The sequence below is a fragment of the Hippichthys cyanospilos genome, chromosome 1, assembly GCF_059441005.1.
Source record: "Hippichthys cyanospilos isolate Australia breed blue-spotted pipefish chromosome 1, RoL_Hcya_1.0, whole genome shotgun sequence".
Classification (NCBI taxonomy): domain Eukaryota; kingdom Metazoa; phylum Chordata; class Actinopteri; order Syngnathiformes; family Syngnathidae; genus Hippichthys; species Hippichthys cyanospilos.
The window spans coordinates 21079003-21106634 of NC_142369.1; the positions used below are offsets into that span (position 1 = coordinate 21079003).

Genomic DNA, 27632 nt, shown 5'->3' on the forward strand with positions numbered 1-27632 from the left:
TTGAGTTACAAGGTGGGTCACAGAACAAATTAAAATCGTAAATCAACTGTAAATAGAATACTGTTAGTAGAAACAATGATCTCAAATCAAAATAAATAAATAATAAATTGGTGAAAAATACAAGGGAAGTGTGTGTGTATATGTTGCCTTGGCAAGAGATAAAAATAATAAATGTCAAGCAATAACAGACTGGCTATGTGTATTAGCTTGAGTTTTTAATAGCCGCTTAGCAGACCAAAACGATACTTATGCTATGAAGACTTTTGCGAACAACCAGCACTAAACTTCCCTCATCCACAACAAATAAAGGCCTTAAAACAGTCAAAATGCATCCACTTAAATTACTTACTTGACATCAGCTCCTACTTTCCTTAATGCCAGGGTGTGGTGACTTCTAAATACAGATTCAGGCATAAAAGAAAACACACACACACACACTTCCTTGTGCCTTTTTCCACAAAAACATCTTCTGAACCTCAACTGACACTACTCCATTACTGTATATATTTTGATTCACTGACATACCAATAACTACAATGGAAGACGGAAGCCATGTTATAATTAGGTATTGTAAATGTAAGTGGCTTGATCTATGAACGTTTAATGTAATCAAGTAAAATATCAAACTATTTTCATTTCTATCATTATTTTTGTTGTCAGCTTTTATATACAGTATGTATTGGTAGAAAGTCCACACTGTTTAGATATTTGCAGTTATTAACACTAAAAGGATTAATAGACTTTTTCCGTCTGACTTTTCTTGTCTGACTTGAAATGTCCAACTGTATATCAATTACATGAGTAGTATAGACACTTGTGCTATTTCATATAATGCCAGTGTAATTGACTAGTGGTTTCTTAGTGCCCTTAATCAGTGACTAAATCTGACTTTTGAATGGCGGTATGTTGATGTTGGTAGAGACGTGATGTGATGGCAATAAAAGTGCAGCACAGGAGTAGTACAGCTGGCTGATAGCAACCACCACTTCAAAGGCCAGCTTCAAAATAAAAGCCTATTTGGCCATTGTATTGAAGTGCATGAATTATTTAATGTATTTATTCTTTTGTTGGCCTTCATAGCACATCGTTGGCATGTGATGTGATGTTGTTGTATATTCCTCCGCAAAGCACGTCCAGTGTGTTGCACAGAAGCTGACAGGAAGCGGATGTTTTGTTTTATATTGTTAAATAAATCTAGTAAGTGATATTCTAGATTTCTTTGTGCACCGATTTTATTGCGCACCTCTACTTATTAGGTTATTTGTTTTTTCAGTTTTTTGCAGAAAAAACAAGTTATTTCTATGCAGTGAAAAGTCAAATAAGATATGTAAACTGCATGACTGAAAACTCAAAATATTGAAATGTCTCATATGAGGAAAAAAAAAACTTCAGGGTGGCAAAAGGGGCACATTTTGACAAGAACATACAATTTATAACAAATCATATAAAATATGTACATGCATTTTTGAAATATTCCTGGCATAGTATTATTGTCCATAGCCAAAAAAGAACGTCACGTGAATTTACAGCATACAAAAATGCTATGATGTTGTGTTTGCAAAGTCAAATAAAGGGGAGAATGTAAATTCCTGCATACCCTCCACCCGGTGCTGAATATGAATCAGTCGATGTTCCCAGTAACAAGCTGGCATCCAAGCCAAACAGATGATGGATGAAGGACCAACTGGCTATTGCTCTCCTCTCATCCCTCCTTCTTGCCAATGTATTTATTTGATTTATCAATTCCTCCAGCGTATAGCGAAAGCTTCACTCTGTCAGCTCCACTTCTTTCTATAGACTGTGAAATAGCATTCATTCAATTTGTTGCTATTTTCCTGTTCTCCATTAATTGTCTGAACGAAAACTCATCTTCTTTCTCATCATCTTTTCTGCGTGCTCATGTCCTGACTGAATTTTGGGCTTGATTAGACATCTAGCAGTTGGCCCTGCTGTTGGTTAATAACCTTGCATTCCGCACTGAATGGGAACTCTCGTTACCCATGTCACCGTCTGACCTCAATTTCTAATTGAAAGACTCGAGAACACTTCATTGGGAAGACTTGGAGGCCACGTTGTTACATTCATGCCTCAATAGCCCCAACAGCAGCATTACAAGAGAATTTTTTAAGACGTTTCCACCGTGTTGAGTCCCTGTGCCGAAGACGGAATTAAATCCCTTAAATCTATTCTCCCCCTTGAGTGCTTCTGCGAGAAATAACACTCTTTGCCGTAATCCAATTTTAGTACAGTCATATGTCATTTTCTTACTCACACAGACAATCAAGAAATAGGAGGATGTCTTTGGGGTAAACGTAAGGTAAAGAAATTAAAGTCATGACGGCAAAAGTCATTCACATGGAGCGTATGAATGCCCTATGAGCGCCCGAAGCAATTATTTAACTTCTGTTGGCATTCAATTACCATGTCGTATTTAAGGAAAGCTCATCTCCCCTGGCAAACATTAGAACTTTGCAGGGGAGAAATAAAATCTTTTCTTTCAAAGATTAGATAAAAACGGAAATTAGCTTAGGTGTCCCTGTTATTTGTTTCCTTTTATCCCTACCTACATTGCTCCACCAAACACAATTATTTCCCAAGCTTTGATAAGTGGGTGGTGGGCTTAAAGAATGGGGAAAAAACAAAGAAACAAAAAATAATACCCATCAGAGTCATTTATGGCTCTGACCTTTCATTGCGCAGCCTGTCCATTTTATTATCTCTCTTTGCGAGTGAGGACTCGTTAGGGATGAGATTTTACTGTGGCATGTGGAATTCTTCATACGCATCCTTGTGAGCCCTGACGCACATTTCAGGCTTGGTGGGCGTCGTTAGTTTGGATACTGGGAGCAAGGTATGACATCATCAGTCAGGCGCCGGTAAACACCCTTGATTGGTGGACAGTTGCCACTGCCAAGAATGCTGGTGTCAGTGTTGGTGGTCCGCAGCGTCCAGCCCCATAGCGACTGAAAGGAACAAAGTACACCTCAGTCTCTGCTTAAGTCCGACCAGCTTGTTTTAGACTGCTGGACTGATTAGGGTATTTGGGGATGTTGTGTTTGTTTGAACTGAGGCCACTTACTTCCTCCTGCTATGACCACCCTGGTTTTACACTGAAAACCAAGATGCAACTGGTGCTAAGAATTTCAATATCCTCAACAAAGCAAAAGTTCGTTCTGTGACTAAGTTCTTAACTGAATTTTTTTATGCAAATGATATTGAGTATAGCGTTGAGGGGGTCTTGGTTATGAGTCTCAGCATTGAATCTCTGCTATTTGAAGATGATGTGGTGCTGTTGGCTTCTTCAGGTCGTGACCTCCAACTCTCACTGGAGCAGTTTGCAGCTGAGTGTGCAGTGGCTGAGATGAGTACCAGCACCTTCAAGTCTGAGACCATGGTCCTCAGTTGGAAAAAGGTGGCGTGCCCTATCCGCATTGGGGATGAGGTCCTGCCCTAAGTGAAGTTGTTCAAGTATCTTGGAGTCTTGTTCTCAAGTAAGGGTAGGATGGAACAGGACATCAACAGACTGATGGAGCAGCATCTGCTGTGTTGCGCACACGCTACGGGTCCATATGTGGTGAACGAAGAGCTGAGCCAAAAGGCGACTTACTCGATTCACTGGCTATACTCCTGCCCTCACCTATGGAACTGAAAGACTGAAAGAACGAGAGCCTGGATAGAGGTGGCCAAAATTAGTTTCGGCTGGCCTTGGAAAGCCAAGGGATCCTCCTGGAGAAGCTGGACGAAGTGACTGGGGAGAGGAAAATCTGTGCTTCCCCACTGAGGCTACTGCCCCACGACCTGACCCCGGATGAAGCGGAAGAAAATGGTTGGATGGATAATATTGAGTATTTAAATTTTCACCATTAAAATGAACAGAAATGGCGAGAAATGGAGAGAGAGAGAGAGAGAGAGAGAGAGAGAGAGAGAGAGAGAGAGAGAGAGAGATGGATACACACTTATTTGGTGCATAGTTAACAACATTTTAGTAATTGGACTTTGTTTTGAGGGCCCCAGCCAGGTCGGTTCAGCAGCAGCCTCATTGCTGTGTTGTGCTTGCATTTACATGGCCGTGTAATTGCAGAATTTAGCAGTGTGTTCATTCATTACTGACTGCTTACCTCCACGGTCCCTCTCCTCATCTCTCTACATTAGCTCTGACAGTAATGACTTGCCAGGCCTAACCTCTTAACTGGCCTGATGCATGCCTGTGGCAAACCCACTCAGGCCACATGGCTAAAATGGAAACATGCTGCTTAACTTTTTTTCCACTCTTCCGGCTCCCCTATGTCCTCCCTCAGATATTTATCACGGCCGGACAAGTCACAAATTCAGCAGGATATTCAAAAGTAATTTGCCTAATGCAAAAATTACCAACGACACTTTTTTCATGTGGAAAATAGAATAGCCAGTTAATATTTAGAAATCTTTTGAAGTTGAGAACTTGCTTCTGATCATTAGAATTAAATGGTACACATCTATTCAATGGCAGGTTATGATCTTAACAAGAATACAATCAAAAGCAAGAAAATGCAACACATTATTCATCCTATTCCCAATAAACAAATTAGTTAAAACCAAAAAAAAAGCATGTATTTGTGTCCAAAGCACAATGTATTATATTTTTTACATTATCAGACATATGCTGCAGATTTGTGGGACATAGTCACAATAGACTTTTTTAGCCTCTCGAGTCCCTTTACCCTCACTCTGTCCAGAGGGTGGAAAAGATACACAAGTACAGCTATGTGATTGCTGACTGGACTGCAGAGATAAGCGAGCCCAAATAAATCTGCGCCCCTCCAAATGGGTTCCAGTGACAGTCCAAATAAAGAGGTTTTGGTTGGCCAGCCAGATGACTGACGTCTTGGTGCAGTTCCCGCCTCACTGAGCAGCGGATAAACCCTGACTTAGACGATGCTATAATAGACTCTAGCGTTTGCACATGCAGCTTGCATGCTCACACTAAATATACTACACATGCATAAGGCCACACTACAAACTTTGAAACCACATCTATACAAATACAGTATTATACAAGTAAACAACGTGATTTTATCAACTAAATAGCAGTGTGAATGTTGAGCGTTATATTATCCAGAATGTAATTGTTAATCATGTATGCAGTTGTTAATAATGTCCGCAAAGTCGCAGACCCCAATTTGAGAACCACTGATGTATATTACTGAAGGAAGGGTACATGCTTGCGAAACGTAGCAAATGTTTTTTTGGTTTTGTTTTTGTTAAGCTTTTTTAAAGAAATGTTTTTGCGAAGCTATTCGCGAACAATTTTACTTGCCCAAAACCGTTTCTGCGTTTGCCAAGTGATTTTGAGCTCGGTTTTGCGTGGTGTACTTTGGAGGCAAAGGTTTGAAGAGTTAAGTGCAAGGAAGCGGGGAGGCAAGATTAGGAGAACAGTCATAAATAAAATACACATTACAAAAGGTCAAACAAAGGTAAACAAGGTGTATAGACTGACCAAATTACATAATAAAGCCTAAAAAAAAAGCAAGATTCAAAGTAAAAAAAAAGAAACTCATGGAATGAGTTGAGTCCACAATAAAAGGAAACATGAGTAGAGTTAAATTTTTAATCTAAGCAAAACAAAATCAAAATAGTCAAGTCACCTACAAATCCTAGCGGCCAATAAGAGACACCAAGCCTAGTGAAACGACCCTGATCCCTTACTACCCTGGCATCCGCTGTAGTACGCTGGAAATCCGCAAGCAAACAGAGGTTGGCACTGTATCTGTGATTGAACCTCAAGCTCTGTGGTAGCTGCTGACCACTCTGCCCCCTTGACCACCTGTTCACCACCGACATCATTATTCATCACAATCTGCTAAAATACATGGGGACGGCTGGTGCAAAAGGAGACCAGAAAAGAAAAGTTGAAGAAATATGCCATGGGTTGAAATTGGAGAGATTTGATCGCATATCAAAGATTCCATCTAAAAACTTTCAGACCTCTTTGCCCCGTAAAATCCTGGCACCCTGACTTGAAATCATTCCAATTCATCACTGGTCTCAGAGAAAAGGCATCCAAAAAGGCTGCAAAGTCATTAAACAACCTCGGAAGGTTTGCCATATGCAGAAAGTGGCACGCAATTTGAGTGGGTGGTGTGAAGCACCACGAGAAACTGGGCTATGTGACTTTTTGTATGAGGCAAGAAGAATACTCCTGTTTCAATGCCAGTGTTGTATTGAGCAGAAAATGCTCCTCCAAGGAGTTTCCATTGTGTGGCTGTAGATGTACTTCTAAGGTTTTAGGTTGACTTCCAAAAACAGAAAAGTATTCAGGGATGAATAAATGATGTTTAGCAAAAATTATACTGCATACACCATTTTGGCACCATTTGTTTCTTCAAGACACAGTTAATCAGTTTAGTAGAAATGGATACAATGAATTGATATGGACATCCTTAGTAGAATAATCACTGATTTAAGAAAAAATAAATAAAAGTGGGAATATTTGACTGGCTCACTCTTCGATTCTGATTCAGAGTCAATTTTCAATTCAAAACACTTTGATTCAAAATTATTTGATTGACAATCATTTCTGCTTCTATTTATGAGCAAAGAATCAACATGATCTACTCAAGTCTGCTTTACAAGACAAAATGGCAGATGGATAAGTTAAAGTATCTTTTTTTTACATGTATTATGTTTTGAATTGAATGTTGTTGTTTACAAAAAGAGCGGTTGGACCACAACTGCTACAACTCCATTCGTTATTTTTATTCAGTGACCACCCACTATATTGAAAAACAGAAGCCTTATTATTTGCTCAGGTATGTTGTAATTGTATTGTAATTAGTTAAAATATCGAATTAATTGCAGCCAACTGCAGTTGGCTGGGAATCAGTTCAGGGTGTCCCCCGCCTAATGCCCGAAGTCAGCTGGAATAGGCACCAGCAAGCCTGTGACCCTTGTGATGGATTGATGGCTAGATATCAAAATAATTTCACCCTCATCATTCTATTTGTTGACACATGAGATGCTTTTTGTTAAAAACAAAACTTGTTGTATAAATGATCTCAAGCTTACTTGTCACTGCAGGGAAGACATCAGGAGGAAAATGAAGTCAATCGATAAAAGAGAACTTTTAAACACTACTTGCAATGTCCGCCTGAAATGGCATCATTTTGACAGAATCAGCCATCGGAGCTTCCTGAACTGAAAGCATGCCATTACAGCAGCAGACATAAAGCATTTAAACTGCTCCCATTTTCTCCAAATGAGAGTCTTGTTGAAGGACCTATGGGGTGGCTGTGCCCACAAACTACACGTGTAATGTAAACACGTGCACCCCTGAGAGGTCCGCTCTTCAATAATGAGTTTGTTCTAATCAAATTAGCTGTAGATATTGCTGAGCTAGCTGCAGCTCAGGCTATTCCCCTTGTGACGTTTCAGCTTTTTGTGCACGTTTATGACTAATTGGCCAAAGTCTGCGAGCGTCGCCTGCTTCGTTTGAGTCACAAATTTACCGGTAATAATAAATACAAATCAGTCGTTGCTTTTGGACATTTGGTTTGAGAGAAATACTATTGAAAAAAAAGCCTATAAAAAAAAAAAAAACCTATAACTGACATCACGGCTATGTTGCGTTTGTAAACAGACCATTTAAAAGGTGACAAGCAGTCACTGTATTATTTGGTGACATTGTGTGTACCACACTGAACGTTGACCAATGAACAGAAAAGAAGAGAATTAGATTAGATTAGATTAGATTAGATTAGATTAGATTAGATTAGATTAGATTAGATTAGATTAGAAGAATGGTGTGATTAAAAGAAATATGAGGCAAGCACATTAACGGTATTGGCAATGAATGAGACTACCTCCAAGCAGCTTGATCCTTTAATGGCTACAATACATACAGTATATTAACATTTAGAATAATGAGCTTGTAGCCAAATGTGTCCCATAAAGTTTGTTGAACAAAACAATCTGAATGTAATGATCTCAGCTAAAATGAAACTTTTTGCAGTCCTATGAATGACATTAAGTTTATGAGGAAATGTATCACAGCAAATGAAGAAAAGGGTTCAATATAGGCCATAAGAGTAGAAGTTGGAAGTGTATATTCAAGCTGTAAACATTGTATTAAAAAAAGTCTGCTCCATGTTTTGTGTTTGGAAATGTAAGATTTGTTTAAATATTTCAATATTTAAATATTTCAAACATACTGTAATTGCAATGCAAGTGTACAATACCTTATAGCTAGAATAATTAACAGTGAAAGCAAAATAATGTTCTCATTAGGATGTGGGGAATTTAATACAATTGATGGTGATAGATAAATATTGCAAATCGCTATTTGCTACTCAATAATTTGCTCTCAAAGTTCAATTTCAGTGAAAAAATGGTATTACTACCAAGCATTGCTCCATGTTTAGCTATTACTTGCTTTGTGTCCTCAAATAAAAATGGTTCTTTACTAGTTAAGACACGTTCAGTTGAGTTTAGTGAGTTTAGTTTTTAAGGGTGTACCTCATCTCTTAACCTACGTTAGCGGGATAGTCTTCAGCTTACATGTGACTTTAATAATAAAGAATATTATATTTTTGTCCAATTTGTTCAAGTTTTAAGTACAATGGTCATCTGGGTCTTTTAGTTTTTAATTTTTTACCCGCAAGCAATGTAGAAGACATAAGTCTACTAGTTGGGTAAAACAAAAGTGAGGGAAGACATTGCCAGACATTAGTTTAGTCAATATATCTAGAGTATGACAACAATGCATTCCCCAACAAACATCCTACAGATATGACATGCATCCCGCAGTATGTAGAAAAGAAAGTCTTTATTACCATTGGAATAAAGAAACACTATTGAAAGAGCTTCTTACTGTGCATTATGAATAAATGTAATCGATATAAATCTAAAAAAACAAGACAATTACTATAAATATGTATTTTTAGAAAAATATCTACCGGTAAACCATCCAATAAATCCAGCCAACGCTATAATGATTCATTGCCATCTGCAAAAAAACTATTTCTGAGCTTGGTTGTTTTTCATTTTCTGAGTTCTGTACTGTCTGCCTGAGAACAGAGGTGCTACACGGTGATGTCTGGGTTGGGAGGGGTCTCTGAAGCCAATTGTCCAAGGCGGAATCTCAGACAACTTTATTATTCCTGGTTGGCATCATCTCCTCCGCATTTTCTTTTTGTTAATAATATGCTCTCGAAGTTCAATTTCAGTGAAAAAAAGGCAGTACTACCAAGCATTGCTGCATGGTTAGGTATTATTTGTTTTGGGTTCTCGAATGAAGATGATTCTTTTCTAGGTATGACAAGATCAGTTAAAATGAGTATATTGCATGAATTTTAAGGGCGTACATCATCTCTTAATCTACGTCAGCAGGGATGGTCTCTAGCTCAGCAGTGACTTTTAAAATAAATATTGTATTTTTGTTTCATTTTTTTTTCCAAGTTTGAAGTACACAAAATGGTCATCTGAGCCTTTTATTTTTTTACATTTTCATCCACGCACTAAGTAAAATACATTTCTACCAGTGGGGTAAAACAAAAGCGAGGGAAGACTATGAGAAACTGACGTCAGTAACTCAACAGAAAGTGCACGCTTTCCTCTTGCATACCTTGCTGTATTCCAGCAGACTGTTAATTAGCACTTACCCCGAAAATAACCCTAATCTTGCCAAACTCCAGCTGTTGGATGATTGCTCACCAGGGCACCTCCCAGCAGCGTTTGTTTTTGTTTAAGTTCTGTTTTTGGTGAGGGGAGGCGGTAATGTGCGGCGCGTGCTGCGGAAGTCTGAGGGGCAGCCCTGGTCAATAGAAGCAATACTGGCTCCTCCAGGGAGAGGGGCGGCTTTCATTTGTTTTCATCACCCAAAAAGATTTTGTGGGCGGTTGAGAGCAGCATTCATTTGTTTGCTCTGATTTCTGGCTATCAAGCAGCCGGGCTATTCAGCGATACTTTGGAAGTAGACTGCCTGGGAGCACGGCAAGGGAGTCATGTTGGAAACAAATGATTTTACCTAATGCCTTTTGGTCGCTTTTGGCCTCAAAAACATAATTAGTGACTGAAGGCTATAAAATTGAAAAATTATCTGAGTGATCCTGAATGGATTTTCTCATTTGACATTTCTTTAAATACTGTACATGGATTGTCAATTGCTAGATTATGAAAGACAATAGGAGTATGTCTCCAGATTTACCTAAAGCTAAACAGTTGTCAAACAGAAATGCATAAACACCCCTTCATGAAAGTGCTGAATTCAGCAACCATGTTTTTAAAATTTTCAAACACATGGTGGTCAAAATGAATATGTTTCAGGTATGGTTTTCTATTCAAATGGAAACTTTTGCGTGTGTGTGTGTGTGTGTGTGTGTGCGTGTGTGTGCGTGCGTATGTGTGTTGTTGGTCTTGACAAAATTAGGACAGTATTTAATTCACAAATGCTAGGTTCACTTTGCAGGGCTTAATGCTCAGTTCCAATTTTTCTGTGAAATGCAATTGTTTTCATGAGGTTGTTCACATTTCCATATAAATGTGACCTGTGTGAGAAATGACCCCAAACTGTCCCGAATCGCAGGGGCCAGAGGACAGTTCACACACAATGGGAGCGATTAACTCTTGTGTTTACCCAAGTACGGCAATGGATGGCTGTCATACCGGGGCCACAATATTTTCAGTCTGTTACGTTTAAGGTGGAAAGGTGGGGGAAAGGTGTGGGATTTGGCCATGGCATTTTGTGTCAGTAGCATCTCAATCGCTCGCTTGGAGCGAGCAGCCTGTTCCAAACAAACGAGAGGAGAAACACACATATGGAGAAAATACACTTTTCAGTCTTCTTCCTCTGGTCCGCTGAGGTTGTTGTTTTTCTTTTTCTTTTTTTCTCCAAGCTCCTTCTGCCTTTTTTGACGCATAATTGTGATGTTTCTCGCTTGTTTGTTCTGTGTGAGTCAGATCAATGCGACCTGGCCGTTCAGACTTAAATCGGTTGTCAAAATATTGGATGCGTATCAGATTTAGTACCACATATCCAAGTAGCCTTGGTCGTTTTTGTAAAAATTGGATCTGTGTCAGTCACTCTGCCATCAAAAGAATAGGGGTAAAAAAAAAAAAAATCTGAATTGTGTCACTTCAGGTGTGAACCTAGCTAAAGACTCAGGATTTGATCTATAGATACTTTCTTATATTGCAAAATACAAATCACTGCTCATTTGGGTATGAGTCTCCAAAACTTGTTTTTCCCCTTTTTTTTCAAATTTGTTTTGACCAAATTATCCTTAACTGGGCCAAAATCTTTAGCCACTCTCTTGTATAATTTTCAGCAAGAAAATATGGGTTCTCCAAATAAAAATTCAGGGGTTGTTTAAGTATTGCAGCATTATATCGCGATCCTGTCTAAATACATACCAGTAAACCTACAATCCAACATACTAAGAAAAAATATCTCGCATCATAGGCGTATAGCTCAGTTTTCAAACAGAATTAGAAAGATCATTCGTTCATGAGTGCTGGTGCTGTATTATTCTAGACCGGCCGTCCAATCGCATAGCATGTGTCTTTAAACACTAGACAGTCTGGGGAAGGAAGCAGAGTTTTGATGGATGACATTGTGGCCTCTGGGCTGAAATAAGCGGCCACGTCTCCATTTTCTACCTGCTTTTGTGAAGGATTGTCCATGTGGTCGACTTGAAGGCACTGATCCATCCTTGTCCTGGTGCCGTGTTCCACATAAAACCCAAATGTCACTTTAACTTTGAGCTAGCACATGTCACTTAAGGGTGAGCGTTTGCAAGTTTCATCCGGAGCTGCCTCCATCGCACATTAAGATCCTGTTCTCTTGTTACGACCTACTCCTGTGGTCAAGTGTGTGTGCGCGTCTGCGGGAGTATGCCTGTGTGTTTGTGTGTCCTCTAAGGAAATGCTTACAATGTATCACTACTCTTGTCAGGTGCACCCACCAACACACACTGATAGGTAAGCCTGTGCTACTATGTGACTGCAGACACACACATATCTTTTCTAGAAACTTAACTCCACTATATCTTCCCTTTCCAACTTTGCTTTATCATGGAAATAATCAATAAATGAAAAAAAGACAAAACGGGTTCGGAATTACCATTTGTAATACAAAAGCAAAATGGCTTTTAAAAGCAGACAAGAGTCCTACAATTTCAAGAGTATTCAGATCAGTGAACAGATTCATCTGATCTTCAATAAGGCCTTATTTCCGCACCTTAACTAAGACAAGCCACGTATTTTTCATCGTCAGCACACCACCAAATGAAAATGTCATATAACAATTTGTTAAACTACACAGTACACACTAAATAACGATTGGGGATGGGTGTTTTATGCCAATGTACTGTAGTTAGTTACGTACCCCTGTATCCATTTTTTTTTTTTTTTGTATTCATGTAGACCTGGAGTATGCACTTGTTGTCTGAATTATTCACAGTGTTATAAGCAAGGTTTTGAAAAGTGCCAAGTACAGCACTTGTGTTTGGCGATTGACTCAAGGTGGGTTGTGTTCACTGATTATTCAGACAATAGAACATCTCAAATATCTTAATGTTCCATCATATTGCACTTTCAATCTGTCTTTGCTGTTTCTTCCCATGTCTAATTTCCAAGTCTAGATTCTGAGTCTATTTTCCAATTGTCAAGCTTGGGCCACTTAAAAGCAGTCTTGTCGCTTTCATTGTGATGAATTTCTTTTTTTTGTACATCAAAACTTTCGACGTTGACACTTCCATGTCCTGTCCGCTTCTAGGTCCAAATTCTGCACTTTACATGACAGTCCCTCTGACAGTCATTAATACCATGCATTAATCTATTTCTAAGGGCAGTATTGTTGTCACATCTCTTGTATTGGTTCTCATGTGATTGTGCTGGAAATCAGGCAGGGTAATTTGGCAACACTCCAGTGCACAATAAATAAATCAGGAAATGTACAAATGTAATGCACTTTAAACACGTGAGGTTTCTCTTTTACCCTAAAAATGCCTTTGACAGCTTTATGGGAGTTCTTATGTGTTAATAAAGTAGAAAAGATCTGACACAAACATATGCTCAGGGCCTGGACGGATGTTTCCACTCCCCACTCAGTGCCCTTAAATACACACTTTGAGCCTGGCGGTCCCCACCTCAATCTGTGCAGCATATTGCGACATATGGCCAATTTTACGACGACCGTCCAGTTGCTGCCACTAGCCAATATCGGCCAGTTTAGAAGCAAGTATGTGCCATCTGTCAAAAAATTTAAAAAAAAAAAAAAAAAAAAGGGATTGTTGCTGTACTTTGGTATGGAACATATCACAGGAAAAACATTACTTCTCATAAAACTAGATAAAAGATAGTAAACCTTACAGGTTTAGATAAACACATAAGAAAGAAAGGTTGTCATTGAGGGCATGTGTTTGAGGTTAACAGGTGGTGCTCGATTTCAAGAAAGAGCCAAGAATAAAGTAGAACCTGTTAAGCGGAATGCTCCTGAGAGAGTACAATTGGAAATTCAGTTAGCGTCTTACACAACAACCTCCAATGTCACACACAACCTCAGAGATCAAAGCCCGTCGTGTATATTGTCGCACTTTCGGATCGCTTCTCCTTGCCCTCACTCAGGCGGCAGTGTATCTTGGGCTCGTTCGCAACTCCAACTCCAAAAATTCAGGACAGTCAGAAGTCAAATTGCCTCAAGTGTTCATTTTAATAGTTGGCTCAGAAATGCAGTCATCCTAATTAAAGCACCAAAACGAACGGTGACACTCCCAAGCAAACATCTGTTTCAACATCAGTTTTCTTTCAGCGGGCTGTAAAAAGTGGAGTCGACCACAATGAGGCCAAGCGTGAAAATGCTAGCCCAGAAACTCATAGCAGTAAAGACCACCAAGATGAAGCTGAACAGAAGCAAGAACGATTAATCCGTCTGTGCTGGTGTTTATAATTACTTGTAAATAGCGACTGGAATAGAGCTAATTTGACAAAGGCAGCATTAAATGGAATAAAATTGCCGGGCATGGTGACAGGGAGTGTAGGTTGGGGGGATTAAACAATGCAAATTATTCACATAGTCGATGATAATGATCTTTTCTTTGGGGGAAATTCTGAAATGATGACACAAGCATAAACAAAAAGTGTATCACGTTAAAACAACATATGCCATTGTTTCGATTATAGTTGCTGCACAGCACTGATGGGAATTATAATAAACTACCCTGATGCTGACACCATTTTGTCAAGCTGATTCTGAAGCCTTCCATTGGTTTCCTTGGACTGGAAATATTTGTTGATAGTAGTAATAATCACAGAACAGGTAGGTGTAATAGTAGTAGTAGAAGCAGTAGTTTTGAGAGCGAGGATAGAATGGGATAGGAGGTTTGAACCATTTCTTCTTTTTATTATGATGGGAATATGATATTACTCGTACTCGCTAACTTGAAGTGTTGTTAAAAAAGTAGTTGTTTCCATTCAAGAGATGTCATATGTTCTGCAAGTCTATTTGTGCACATGAGTGGGGTTTTCTACCTTTTGGTATTTTCTTAGATTTTGTACTTGGTAGAGTTGGGCCTAACTGGGTGTTTGCTCTGTCAATTCAAGTCACATTTATTTATATAGCCCTTAATCACAAAAGTCTCAAAATTCTCAAAGATTACTGTCACAAGTGACAGTAGTCACAATCACTGTTGTGTGCCATGGTGCGACAGAAAGCACTGATCCAGGGCTCAATCCTGGTGTTATACCTCATTTACATTAAAAAAAAATCAGAACTTGCCAAGCAATAGAGAAGTTGGATGATGCCGAAGTGGACATAGACTGATTTGTGCATAACATTGCAGCATGTTCATAAGGTAAATTAAAGGCTCTTTCCTTGTGGATAATGTGGTTGGCTGTGCATGTTACGTGTGTAATTTGAGACTACCTTGCAACCATGATTATAATGTGTTCAACAAAATTATTGGTACAATAGACCAAAGGTGTATTGGACACTGTAATTGTCCTTGGGTGTGATTGTTCATCCATGTGTGCTCCGCAATTGGCAGGCAACCAGCTCAGGTGTCCCCCGCCTACTCCCTGAAAACGGCTGGGATAGGCACCAGCAAGCCAGCGACCCTAGTGAAAACAAGCGGTTATAGAAAATGGATAGAAAGATAGATAGATGGATGCATGAATATAATAAGTCAGGGGAATTGTTCAAGGTGTAATATGGACCGACCCAAACCTGGTAGACTAGACCTGTGCTGCAACCAAAATAGATACACATTTTTTTTTTTTTACCCCCAACTCATAGGCCCCAGTTTACCAAAATTGGAGCCTTCATTTTTGTTTCTCTGATCTACTAAGAACTTCAAGTAGACTGTACAAAGACAGCATATAAAACTGCAACACCTGTAAGCTGATGAGGAGTGATCAGATGGCTCATTTTCTCACAGCAAGGAGCCAAGAAAAGGATTACAACGGTTTAGTAATTGAACTACAGTATAGAAGTCAGTTAGTGTGACAAATGGTTTCCGGAAGGTATATATTTTTTGATTGAAAATGATTATTGCATGCGCGGCATAGTGGAAGACTGGTTTGCTCCTTTGTCACCTCCCACATCCCAAAAACATGCATGGCATGTATAGGACACTTCAAATTGCCTTTAGATGTGGTTGTGAGTGTCAAGCTTTGTTTGTCTCTGAGTGATTGGCTGGCAACCAGTCCAGGGTGTCCCCCGCTTACTGCCCTAAAACGGCTGGCATTGGCACCAGCAAGCCATTAACCCTAGTGAGGATAAGTGTCAAAAGAATATGAATTGATGGCTGATTATTGCATTATTATTACATTGGTGTTAAAATCCCTGGTTATGTCATCAACCAAGCTTATATCCTTTTGCCTGGCCACAGCGGATGAACCCTCTAACACGACAGACCACTTCACCGCTATCAAACACTGGTGCACTTTATTTTAACATCACACATGAACGAACTGTTCTCCATGAGAGTCAAGTGCAAAGAGGAAGGGAATACATAAAAGGCGCGAACATCAAGCACACTTCTTCTATTGTCCTTTGTCAGCTACAGCGCCCCTTTTTGACAAACAAGGATATTACAGTAACAAGCAGTCATACAATAACATTCAACAATTGGCTTTTTATTTTTATTTTCTTTATATGTCTAAAGTTTCATTATACCATTTTCCAATGTTATTTAGGTGCAGCATTTTGTTTCACTGCTAGTGTTTTTTTTTTTCTACAGTTGAGCAGAGTTCAGCTGAGGAATTGAAGAACTGAAGGTGTTGTAGGGTGGCTCGGCAGACATAGAGGGCTGCAGTGATTCAGTTTAACAAGTATCTTGAGGGTTTCCGACCACTTGCAAAACTTTTAGTGGCTTGTGGTTTATTGCTGATACTTGAAAGTCTCAAAATGAAAGACGTTAAAAAAGTTTTTATCTGTTTGTTGATGGGATTAAATGACGGATGTGGACAAACATTTAGCTCAAGGCTTTCATGCTTATTCAGACCATTGTCAATCTCTACTTCAAAATCTGTACGTCCAAGCTTGTACATATACTGAAAAACATATTTACAAATATTTGTTTCTCCAACCAGGTGGCACAATATCAACAACACCTGCTTCACATATGTGGGATTTGAGTTTAAAAGCCAGCCTTCGGACTTTGTGTGTGGAGTTTGCTTGTTCTTCCAGTGTTTGCGTGGGATTTCTCTTACTCACGCTTACCCTGCATTTCAAAAACAGAAATGTTAGTTTAATAAATATTCTAGATGGCCCAAAGGTATAAATGATTGTTGATATGTGCCTGATGGTCAGGTAGGTATCGCACCTCTTGTCTGAAGTCCATCCGTGTGTCATGATCTCATTTTTTCGTATTTATTATGCTCATTCTTTAATTATTTTTACTGTTGTTGTATTTACATTGATTGAATTGAATTCATAGTTTCAAACAAATATTTGTTGTATTTATGAGATTTATTTGAATCATGCTAGTGATTACAAAGCTTCATTGTTTGACATTGACTCTGCTAAACCGCTAATGGCTCTGAGTTTCCCACCATAAATAAATTACAGAAGTTCAGACTGGCTCAATTGTGGAAGTGAACATGATTCAACCCAGCCACAATAATGTTGTATATTTTTTTTTTTATTGTAAAGGAAAATATGTGGGGTAACATGCTGCTTTCTGAGAAAAATTAGCTTTTCATGCAAATATTTTTTGATATTAATATTCTTAATGTGTTGCTTGGTTTGTTAGCTATAATGTTGTTTTGTGAGTGACAACAACTTAATTGATAATTAACCCAGATGGTACTGCCTCCGTGAATGTAAAAAAAGATGCATTACCACATTTCCAGGAGCATCCCCATAAGTAAAAAAGGCCATCCACTTCACTGAAAATGTGTGGGTTCAAATACCGTAAGCTGCAAAATGATCATTATCGTAACTAACATGAAATGCAGGAGAAGGGGGGGAGGTTATCAGTTGACAAATGGCCGGACAGACACACCATCATTTAATCAATATTATTTTATAGTTGAACACCAATGGTGCTAAATCACCAAAGGCTCTAAGGCCCCACATGAAACTCATATGGTGATCCTCAGAAAGCATGACTGAATTAAATAAAACCAAATCACGAAATTAAAAAGTTTAACTGTAAAACTAACTGACAGCCAAGTATTTCCCATTAACAGCTAGAGCTGATGGAAGTGATAGACAGACAGGCTAGACAGGCTTTTAACCTATAGCGCAGGGGTTTCAAACTCATTTTTATCATGGGGCACATTGTAGTTATAGTTTCTGTCAGAGGGCCGTTGTGACAGTGAAGTCAAATGAATTTTAAGTATGACTGTAAAAACATAAGATATTATGAAATCTGATGCTGCTAAAAACGATTCAAAAGGGGTATTGGTAACAAAACAATGTGTGAAACCTGAAGACAACTTGCAAATTCCATATTTTAGCCAGAAACTTGAAATCATAATTAGCATTTTGCGGGCCACATAAATTTAGGCGGTGGGCCGGATCTGGCCCCCTGGCCCTGAGTTTGACACTTGTGCTCCAGTGCATATTCCTCTGATCAACAGTAGGAGAAGCCCTTAGCTTCATATATGTGAATAAATTCTGTCAGATAGTGCTCCACATAAACTTGTATTTCTTCTCCAAGAATCCCAATGATGCTGTGACCTGACCTACATGAGTTAAGGCTATTCTTAGAGTTCCATTTGTATGCATGACGCTGCACCTACAGGGAGGCCGGGTAGTGTTCTCCTCGAAGACAGGACCTCACCGACAGAAAAATCCTAATTATCGTGAACAGAGTCAGGTCATATGTCCGACTGTGGTGAATAGTTAGTCTCGCAGTTTGCATTACGCAGCATGTCCGTCGACACCTCATTATGCACGAATCGTTCATTGTCAAAGCAGAGGAAGTTGGTGCAACCGGCACAGCTAATCTTGCATAAACTTGATATGCTCTGTGCACACACATGACCGGGACCAGGAACCCCTCTCCCGGTACTCCTGCATCATCTGCAGACATGTGGTCAATACATACAAACGCATGTAAATGTCAGTGGTTTGCTTTTACACAGCTGGTATTTTAAAAGACATTAAGCTAATAGAAGAATGCATTATATCACAAAAATCCCAAGAAAATGATTATCTCCTGTAAAATCTGTTGTTTCCCACAGTCCACCACATAATCAAACCTGTCGGTTCGTGTTCAACCTCAAGTTGAACCCAAAACACAAATCACTGCACCGCAAAACTGTTCTGTTAAAAAAAAAAAAAATTATATATATATATATATATATATATATATATATATATATATATATATATATATATATATATATATATATATATATATATATATACAGTATATATATATATATTATGTTTACACACACACACACAGCCAAAACAAAAAAAAAATTTCCTCTAAGGAAAACTAACAGGAATAACTCAGAAATAATGAAAACACAGAGCAACTGGTGCTTTCTTCAGCTTGCGTGGTATTAAATCAATTGACAACGGAACATAACATTCCTCTGTGCATCTATGTCTGTTCCAAGTACAAATTGTCCAAAAAAATCCATAAATCCAAGTAAAACAGGAAGCATTTCTCATGCTCAAGTATACTGTACTTTAAGCATTTTCTTTTCCAAGTAACAATAAAGTACACAATAGAAACCAATGAACCAAAGGTACAATTTGATAAAGCATTTCCATGTGCACACCTCAATTTACAAATTGTTGTTTCCCGAGCTTTTTCGAGCCAAGGGAACATATTTCTTGATGTGATTTTTAATAACTACAATCTAGTTCAACATGCTCAGAAATGTATTCCCTCTGAGCCTTATTTGTATCTGACAATTTGGTGAAAGACATTGCTTGGCGTAAAAATTGGCATGTCTTTGCAATAAATGATCTGTGGACAGATCACACTAATCAGCTCCAAACTGTCTTAAAAACAACCAAAGAGCGATAAGTCTATGTCACATGAACTGCCATCCTTACAACTCATAATGCGCATAGAGAAACCAGGTATAATACGCATTACAATTACCAGATACCTAGAGCAAACGTGAACAAACTGCAGCCAGGGGGCAATTGCAGTCCACCATTTGCATTTTTGTGGCCAACGACATATACAGTGGACCCCCAGTTTACGAGAATCCGTTCCGCAAATTTGCCGTATGGCGGGCAATCCAAACCTATGTTAATTAGCTAATGCGTGTAAAATGCCAGGTAAAAACATCAAAATTGTATATGCATATTAAATATTGTGATCTAAATAGTATACTGAGTGCTATTTATACAACATATACATGTATACAATTAAACAACATCATAAATAAAAAATATAGAAAGGATTTATTTACCTTTGAGCAGTGGCGGACCGTCATGGCCAGCAAGGCCTTCTCTGCTAGCCTAACATAAACTGACATCATTATCATAGCGATAACAAGCTATAATAATTATAATAACTATAATGAACAATTTCAATTTAAATTCATTTTACTATATATATATATATATATATATATATATATATATATATATTAAAATGAATTTAAATTGAATTTTTTTTTTTTTTATATAAATTTATTCTCTGAATTCTGTTCTTTTCATTTCATATTATATCCATTTGGTTACGCCCCTTCTAGGAAGGCGGTGCAATGCTCAATAACCAAGCTACAGGGTGTTGGCTTTGGTTGATTGTTTGAGTGGCGCAGCGTAGCTATTAGCTAACCCGACGTGGCCATTTTTGGGCTACCAATGGCGTGAGCTAACCCTGGCAAATCGTTCTGCTGGAAATGCCTTTTGTTTGCAAAGGCTCAATTTGGTGTTTGGAGCTACACTGAATTTGCAAACTTCCAATGTTTAACCAAGGAAGCAAGGAGACACCAAATCACGGCTGGACGCACGCACTACGGTGCTTTTAAAAACCCAGTAATGTGTACGTTTGCGCATGAGGGGTATTTATTTGAGTCTGACATCACTGAAGCTTTTATTTTATTTTATTGTGCTATTTAGTTTTGTCAAGCTGTGTTGCTTTGATTTGTTGGGAAAAAAATAATAAATATATATTGTATGTGTTTATGGGAATAGACATTTTGAATGAAAAGCAGAGAGAAAAATGAATACCATACTTGTGACAAATATTAACTGGACAACATTTCCACACTCAAACAACCATCAGATATACTCCCATTGTGATTCCAACACTTTTATACCCACCATTAATGCCACAACTAAAATTGTTATTCAATACCATTATATGAATTTCAAGCCGTAACATAGCTCTCGGTCTTTGAAGCAGCTTAGTCTTGCGCAAAAATATGTTGAGAATACAATTACACAATTGTACACATTGCCAAACATTGTTTATTTTTGTTTGTTTGTTTGTTTTACATTTCCTATTACATACACTAAATGCCTTCTGCCTGTGCAAAGTCTAGGAAAATATGTAAGAAAGAAAACTCCACACATGCGCACACGAAGAGGACATATTACACCAGGGCTAAAGCAACACTATGTAAAGGAATGATAAACATCTTAGGAGTGCTCCTCGATAGGATGGGGCGCATAATTGTATACCAATGTTAGGGAAAAAATCTGCAACAGTTTAAGATTTGTGACCCCTGGAGCCGATGTCACCCAATTTACACACATCCATTCATGCACCCATTCTCTGAACAGGTACTTCTCACTCAGGTACTTCTCACTAGGGTTGCAGCCAATTTACTATGTCCTATTCAGCTGTCGTTGGGAGAAAGCTTTGAATTTAAAACGGTCCAACACAATGCCTTTGTAATCATTGACTTATTTATTTCAACTGCAGCCAGATTGAAATGGATTCATAAAAAAATTATTGGTTACACTTGTCGTGGAATCCATTGCAACACAGTATTCATTTGCGTATAAGATTCTTAATTGATCCGCTGTGATCAAACTGATGATTACACAGTTACATAAATTATATGTCGCATTTGATTGCAACTGCCATATCTGTGCATGTTTTTGTGTGTCAGGGTGTTTCACTTTATTGCTTTTGTACATAAAAAATGCAAGAATTGGATGTTTTCCTCCCTGCTAAGAAATTGGAGCATGTGAGACTTTTCCCTTCCTTATCATCAATGATGAGTAGCTCTGTTAATAATTCACTGATAACTTTACATGCTGAGGAGTTATTGTGTTTTTGCAGGCTCATTCATCTTCATATTGAGTAATGGACCTGGTTGTATAATGGCACTGAGAATTTTTTGGGTGGAATGGGATATTTTCTTCGCATTTAAGTCCACCCGAGTGTCACACATCACCGATCCCCCTCAAATTGTCAATTTCTTTCACATTTGTAATCCACAAAGGTGCTTGGAAGGGTGGGTTAACAGGTGCACCCCCCCCCCCCCCTCCTTCTATTTATCTGCTATAAGTAAGCTACATGTAAGCTGTTATTTATTACGAGACTCTGGAGAATTATGGGATCTAAGTAGCTTCTTGCTCATTATTGCCATAATGCGCATTAAAGTGATAAAGCCAGCTGCGCAAAGGCCCCCGGTGGGTTTGCTCATCCATATTCACGAGGATGAGAGAGTCAGAACTGCTTGGCTGTCAGTACATTAATACCTGATATGTCTCACTCTGTGTCTCCTGTGAGAGATTAGAGCACTCCTATGTGAGTTGGGCCATTAAACCTATCTACAATATATACGGTACTGTATGCTTAATCTCTTTGGAAACAATTATACCAGACTAGACACTGACTTGTTTGATTATGTTCAAATACTTTTTCTATGTGCAGTTACATTTGGTCTCATGTTCCTCTCAAAATCAACCGGTAACACTGGAAGGAGGAGGCTGCAGCATTGTAGCTGCTAGCAAGATTTGAAAGTAGCCTTAATCCCTCCCCATGATGATCCCTCATTGATACACCAGGGTGATTTTCAAACATCGCTAGTCATCAGGAATATGTGCTTGTAAAAAAACAAGGAGTGCAAATCTGCCTTGCGGAAAATAGCAGTACAAGTACTACTAAGATACAAATAGCACCAATGTTAGCCACTGCTGTCATGTTGATATTAAGAGTTATCTGTAATGGAGTGTTACAATAACAATTTTCTTTGTTGGAGGAGAGGACGTACAACACAATAAAAATCAAAACTTGTTAATAAAGATACCTGTCAAGCTGAGTAATTATTAATAATAATGCGTCACTTATGAAACGTCTCAATAGTGGGTCTATTACTCCTTTTCCCTATTCGAGTTCTATTTCAAGTTGATGGCACACAAAGGATGGGCTTATTTTATTTTATTTTTTATATTATTTTGCAGATTCCTTCATACTTGCAACAGGAAAGCTCCCGGAACCCAAAGTAACAGTCCAGAGTGAATGTCCTAGCCAGTACATATTTCTTTCAATTCCTTTTTACGCAGCTTATTTTCTCTTGTATTCAAACTTGAATTATGCTCAAGTCCCAACAAAGCCTCAGCGTCGCATATTTGGCAAACGGTGCATGAAGTACTAAAAGGCAAACCAGTTTGATATATAAGTGCGTCAATGAGAACTGTAATAGTTTGTTGCAGATCAATGAAGCAAGCAGTTATGAGGAACAACCAGACCATAATTGGACAATGACAAACAAAGCCTCGACTCCCATCATTAACAGTGTTACTGAATTAGAACTGAAACTGAAATGTGGGACATTATTAAGCAGATGTAGGCTTAAGGAACAACCAAAACACTGTGAGGTAAAAATAGGGGGGACTATTAATTGTATGATGCAAATGAATAACTATTTATATACAGAAAAAGAAGACTTTGCAAGAAGTCTTTGCCACCAGCTAACTTTTGTCTTTCTCCCCATCTGTCCTCCTGCCGACGTAAATACTAGTGTGACTTCTCCACACCTCACTCTGAAGTTCGTCCCTCAGCAGCCGCTGTCTCAAATACTTTATTGAGTTATCGAACTGAGACTATTTATGATGAAGGCTTCTGTCGCCTTCCTTACCCAAAGCAGTGTTTACATGGGAAAGTCAGTGCATAAATCTGTTAGCAGCACCTATGTGGAGAAAGCTAACTCCTTTTATTGACTTCAGGTGTTCATCAACAAATGTGAGGTGCGAAAAAACATATCTATCGTTTTTGCGGTGATCTAATTGTATGCCTTTGGTCTTTTTGCACGAAAAGGGGAACACATCTGCCGGAGTCATTTCTTCTTAGCTTTTCTCTAGGCTACGTTTCGGCCTTATTCAAAGGAACCCCCCTATCCTTGGGGAGTAAAGGGGAGGATGGTCGAGGAAAAAGAAAACAGGAAATCTGGAAAAATGCAAAAATGAAATGTCAAATATCTACATGAGTGCTACATCTATGTACCTGTCGCTCTTGCCAAGTGTGTGCTGTGTGAACGGGAAACTGAAATTAAGTGCAAGAACACATTTCAAGCTTTTTTTTTCCCTTTACAAAAGTCACCTCACTCAAAAATGTAATGCTATTCAGGCACTTTGTTTATCCTGCATGTTATTCCAAAGCCACCAAAAATTATTTCGGCTACTCGAGTTATAGGATCGGGTAATGAAATAGCCTGTGCAAACACAATGAACAAAGTCTGGTACAGTAATTGAAAGTTTAAAAAAGATATTACACCTAAAAAATATACATTCAAACTCTGCTATTCGCAGAAGACAAAGACCTCACCCGACTGTACAAAACTGAAGGCCATTAAAATGCTTTAAGTGGAAAAAAGGCAAACTCATGAAAATTAGACCCTCCAAAAATGCTCATTAAATTTCAAGATATTTTTGGATTGGGATTAATATTGGAAAAAAAATAAGAATACGTTTTAGGTATTTTGTTTCTAAACTCCCCCACACCCATGTTCTTACATTGTTGTTGTTGTTGTTGTTGTTTTTTTCAACTAAAGTCTTTTTTTAATGTGCAACCCTACAAGCTTCGAGTTACCCATGCCACAGTAAAACCCAGGTAGAGTAGCTATGCAAGTTATTGAAACTACAACTAGAAAAAGAAAAAACCCTTTAAACTGTAAATATACCACAAACTACCAAATTTTCAATAACATTTACACTTTAATCAAACCCATAATTTCAAACTTGCAGAACATCCTAAAAAAACAAAACAAACTTAAATTGTGCCATGTTTGTGGCAATCATGACCAACAGTAAGAGGGTGTACAGTCCTGTATTTTTTTCCTGGCATACAGCCAGCCTAAGTGTTTTTTTTTTCCATATATTAAAAAATTGCTCCCGACAGTCCATGTCTCTCAGTTGTTCTGTGTTGTTCAGTGAAGTCACAAACACTGAACCTTCTAGTCCCAGAGTGCCTCATTAGCTGTTGCCATTTCAGCTCTTCTCCTCTTGTTAATCACCTCAGTCGATCACCTCTGTCCAATCAGTAGCACGTTGGTGATTAAAAGCGAAAAGATGCATCTTCCGAGCCCTTGCACATGCAGGCAGGTGTTCCGATGGAGGGGCAAGTGGGGCAAAAATGTTACATTTTGAAAACGCTTGGAAGTTTTTATCGATTCAAAGTCAAATAAATCTACAAAATAGTTATGTAGTTACAGTTTACTAATCTAGTGGAGGTAGTATAGGGTGTTTACGCCAATGTTGGAGGGAGTGCAGCCTGCTCCCTGCCAGTTGAAGCAGCTCCCTCTATTCCCTTTATGTTTAGCGCAGAGAGAGCTGCACAGACTACGTTACATCAATGGAGACCATCAGCTCACACTTTTTAAAACAGTTTAACTTACAAATCAAGATAGAATAAAACAAAACTAAACTAAACTAAACCTTTCAATTAGTCTCCGTATGATAGCGCGGCTTTGTATTTGTCCCTACCCTTGTGAATGCCCTTGGATTGCATTGGGACTCAATATTGGCCTAGCTTGGTCCTATTGAAATAAATTGTGGAAGGGGTAAAAATGTAAAATTGGATACTTGATGAAGAAAGGACAAGAAATGGTTCACAGCAATTCAAAGGTTGCTCTATTATCGTTCACAATTCACGCTGCGTAGTTACTGCGGTACATTCAGTCATTTCAGCCTCACTACTGCTATAACAATAAACTATTATCCATTGAATTGTTGTATTTCTCAGGTCTCTTAAAGGGACACTCTGTAAGATTGACTGTTTTTAATTGAAAATGAATAAATTAAATTATATAAATGTAAAAAACTTGCAAATAAATATGTTCTTAAAAACGAGCAGTAAATATGTTCTTAACAATGAGCAGTATGTTTTAAATATAAACGTAGATATAATTATCATTAAATTATATTACTTTGGGGGTGGCACTTCTCCAGGGGCTGCCATTTGTTACAGCTATGGACAATGGTAAATGCAGCACTTCCTGCTGTCCGTAATGAAAAACTGTCAAATCTTACACAGTGTCCCTTTAAAAATATGTTTCTAGCTTTCTTTCATAAAAATACAGCCCTTATCAAATATATACTGTACATGACAAATAAATAAAATGCACATCTATGTGCATTAATAATATTTTTCTAGCCTGTTTTCATAAAAATACTGATCACATCAAAGATATACTGTACATGACCAAAAATGAATAAAATGCACATCTATAGGTGTCCTGTTCATGTTTTTTTTGTTTTGTTTTGTTTTTTTACCAGCCTTGCTAAATCTGCTGTGTTCTGTTTGTTTTGAGGCAAATGAGGCAGTGTTCACCCACCTTCTTTACCACTGACTGGGCTAATGCAAGGTGCATTATGGAATGATATACCCACAGACAAGCAACATATTCTAAAAAGCCTTCCTTTTAACCTTGCTTCCCATCCTAAAAGCAAATGATGGGACTCTACCTAAATTGAATTTGAACTCTTCAACATGTAGGTTTATTTTTTTTCAATTTACCTTAGTAAACACCCCACATTGAGTAGCAGCATCCAGTAACTCTTATGTAGGGACACATGGCATTTCGGTCAAGGGCAGTTCACTCACCTTATCCTTGACCGCGGAGCTTCTCCCAGTGTGTGCCGCTGACCCTCAGTGCAAATGCAGATGAGCATGCAGCACATGCCAACTCAAGATCGCGACCTTTGGTTCAACATAAGAGATTATTTTTTTTGTTATTTTTCCATCTGCACTTCTTTCCCCAAGTTGCATTCATATATTTCTATTCATAGCTATTTATTGTTTCTCATTCATCTTTTATCAACAATCTGTCCGTCAGCACTTGGGTATAGCACTTTACATCTATTTCTCACGTCCTGGCATGTCGCAGGAAACTGCGACCGGGTGACTGGGGAAAAAGAGACGCAAGGAGGACTATGAGGTGAATACACATCGGCGTAGGAAACACGGAAAAAAGCACAGCGGCGGGGTAAGATTTAGCAATGATCCGACAATGGCTGCAAAGAGACAGTGGCTTAAATACACAAAGACTAATTACAGAAAATACACTATAGCTGGGTGAGAAGATAAGGCAGGGAAACCGGATGAGCTAACATACAAGGAACATCGAAACGCGGACAACAGGTGGACGAGATGGTACTGGCGAGACAGAGAAAAAGCAGACGCGGCCGAAACAAACATGAACGAAAGGCAAAATAAAGCAAAAACTCCACACGCTAAATCACAACAGAAAAAAAACAGACCGAGACGCTTTTAGTAACCTTGGCAACACCGTCTGGCCTCTTTGAAAATAGAAATACTGTAATGTGTTCTCAAGGCATCATAAATACCTTTATTTCATGTATGTAAGTGACATTTCACATTATATGTGAAAAAAAAAAAACATTCACCCTGTCTAATAAAACTACCCACCCAAATGGAGAGGTCATATACTGTATGTAAAAGTTTTAAAGCTATAAATGAAAACATTATTTTACTTACAGAGCAGCACAGTGATAGTTGTGGGTAGCACTGTCTCACTGTAAAGAGATCTGAGATCAAATCTTTTTGCGGGATTGGTATGTTCTCGATCCAGGTTCCCCCGGCTGCTGGACTCCTAATAGGCCCCAGCCACCTGCAACCGAAATGCACACAAGAGGAACTGAAAACCTATTCCTAAAGGGTGTGAACACCATTCTCCTGAGATGCAAGGACTTAGTTCAAATATCTTTTGTATTGTGTTGCATTTTCAAAATGAAAAAAAAAAAATTAAAAAATGACAAGTTTACT

At 38.5% G+C, this 27632-nt stretch overlaps 1 long non-coding RNA gene across 1 annotated transcript in view; it reads right to left on the reverse strand.

Annotated features, from left to right (window-relative positions):
* Nucleotides 1-27632, reverse strand: part of LOC148429643 (uncharacterized) — a 91011-nt gene that overhangs the window by 42474 nt on the left and 20905 nt on the right. Inside the window, exons 2-3 of the long non-coding RNA XR_015867202.1 lie at nucleotides 27345-27477; nucleotides 26451-26546 (exon numbers count right to left, since the gene is read on the reverse strand). This is a non-coding gene — a long non-coding RNA (uncharacterized LOC148429643). The remainder of the gene's footprint in view (nucleotides 1-26450; nucleotides 26547-27344; nucleotides 27478-27632) is intronic.